General features: G+C 31.4%; 1 long non-coding RNA gene across 1 annotated transcript; it reads left to right on the forward strand.

Moving 5' to 3' along the window:
• Positions 1-766: 766 nt before the first annotated feature.
• LOC117103096 lies at positions 767-2,370 on the forward strand. The gene is made up of 3 exons (XR_004444520.1): positions 767-900; positions 1,631-1,763; positions 2,157-2,370. It is a non-coding gene; the product is annotated as an uncharacterized LOC117103096 (long non-coding RNA).
• Positions 2,371-2,376: the final 6 nt, after the last annotated feature.

A 2,376-nucleotide genomic window follows, 5' to 3' on the forward strand; every position in this document is an offset into this window, starting at 1 on the left:
GACTAGTATAGTTCTACCAACATGTTTCACATCTTGCATATTCTACATAAATTCTATAGAATATTCTATACAGATGATATGACAAGTTCTCTATAATAAAACTATAAAATTTTATATTCTATAAAAAATTATAGTCCTTACCTGTATTTTTTTTTTAAATGTATTATAACAATTTTATAGGGATTATCTCTATAGGAACATATACAATCTATATAGAGTATAACATATATGAAATTTCAATATAAATTTATTTATTTATAGCATATTCTGTAGAACTGTATAATATATAAAAACTGTAACTTTTAATAGTCTATAGAAAATATATAAAAAATATATATAAAAACTCTATGGAAACGTTTATAATCTGTAAAATTGTTTCTCTATAGAAAGTATATGTAAAATGAATACGAACGCTATTGAAGTGTTTATCTGTAAATGAAATATTAAAAATTATTTTGAAAATTATATCTATAAAAAAAAATATGTATAGAATGTATATATAAAATCTATTCAAACTCCAGAAAAATTTCTGGAACCACTAATACATTGGTAGCATTATGGGGACTTTATGGGGAGGGGGGTTGTTCTGTAGTCACCTAAGCTTATCCCTCACCTATTTACCTAACAACAATGCTTTAGGGTTGACAGCAAAATGTTACCAACAGCCTAACCTGTTTACTGTGATAGCCCACCTACCAACCAATTAATGTTAGTGTCGAATTGCACAAATCTGATTAGTCACTTCATCAAGTGACCAATCAGCTAATTTGAATTGTCACTTCATGTAGAGCCAACGGAAGCGGTAGTATTTTGAATTTTTCTTTGCACTTTCATGATTTTAGGCAGTTATAAACATACTCCTTGGAAGTATTTTAGCCGTACTTTATTCTCTATCAAGTGGTAAGAGTTGGTTTTCTTTTATTATTTAGTTAGTTTACTACTCTAGCAGACACGCTAGCCTCCTCCTAGGCCTACCAGTAGCGGTAGATGAAGGCTTGAATGAAGAGGCCTGGCATAGCCTAAGGTCTAGGCCTAGCTGTACAGGTAATACTAGCCTAGTCGCTGTACAGAGACAGAGAAAAATGAGGTTCTCTGTTCTCTCTAGGCCATTGAGGATATAGGGTTAGGCCTACAGTAGAACCTGCGCCTTTTGTTGGCCTAGCCAAGCTGTAAGTTAATTGCCCCATAGTCTAGCATGCCATTAAAAGAGTGGTAAATTGCATTTGGGCCGTGTCCTCACTAATGTCCATGATGCTTTAATAAAATTTAGGGTTAACCGGGGAGGGGGTGGTGTAAAGAATTGTATCATTATTTGCAGAAATTTAATGAATTAAATCTCTAGGCCTATACTAACATAATGTAAGTGGTGATTTTATTTCAGGATACTCAAGTCTCAGTTACTACTGTAATTAAGTAAAAACTCAATCTTGTAGTATGAAAGCATTAGTGTTTGTTTAAAGACGTATCTGTGAAGAAACAGAAAATTACCTGACATTCTATAGTGCTTTAATAAAATAATCGGTTTATAGTCAACTGGGGGTAGGGGGTGTAAAGAATTGTATCATTATTTGGAGAAAGTAATGTAATCAAAAGGCCTATACTAACAACATAAATGGTGACTTTATTTCAGGATACTCAAGTCTCGGTAACTACTGTAAGTGAAAACTCAATCCAGTAAACTCAATCATATTGTAGTAGGAAAGCATTAATGTTGTTTGAAGACGTATCTGTGAAGGAACAGAAAATTACAAGACTTACTAAAGGTGAATAATATTTTGTTGACTTTTTATTTTTACTGTCCTGTACTATTAATGTATTAACAACATATGATATAGATGATGCTATAGTTTTCACGATAGAGTTTAATCAAATTTAATGTGTATATATTAGGCCTATAGGCCTTAGGGGATATTGAAATTGTAATGTAGGCTAAGCTGTTTTGAAAACTAAAAAAAAATGATTTTCTTTTGATTATTTAAAGAAGAAGCAACTGCTAATCCGTCATTAGCTACATATATGTATATTACTCCTATTTCAATACAATAATAAAGGGATGTAATACATTTAGTAGCGGTTTCTATAATATGCGCTCTATGTACTGTATAAGTTTACCATTATTATTCTTTTTAAAGATTTTGTTTTGTTATATCTTTCAGCAAAATTGAAACTCCGAAAAATGTCAGTACAAGTTACTCAGTGATTCAATATTTTAAACTAGACTTGTTCAACGGCATAATTCATACTAATTTAGCTTGGTACCATCGGACAAGAAAATGCATGGTTTTGGACAGTTGCTGCTGCAATATCACAAAGAATGCTGGTTTATGCACACCTGTAACACAAATGATTCTTGAATATTGTTTTATATAATAAACT

This window comes from Anneissia japonica, unplaced genomic scaffold (assembly GCF_011630105.1).
Source record: "Anneissia japonica isolate Jap-2015-1 unplaced genomic scaffold, ASM1163010v1 scaffold287623_len557403_cov176, whole genome shotgun sequence".
Lineage (NCBI taxonomy): Eukaryota > Metazoa > Echinodermata > Crinoidea > Comatulida > Comatulidae > Anneissia > Anneissia japonica.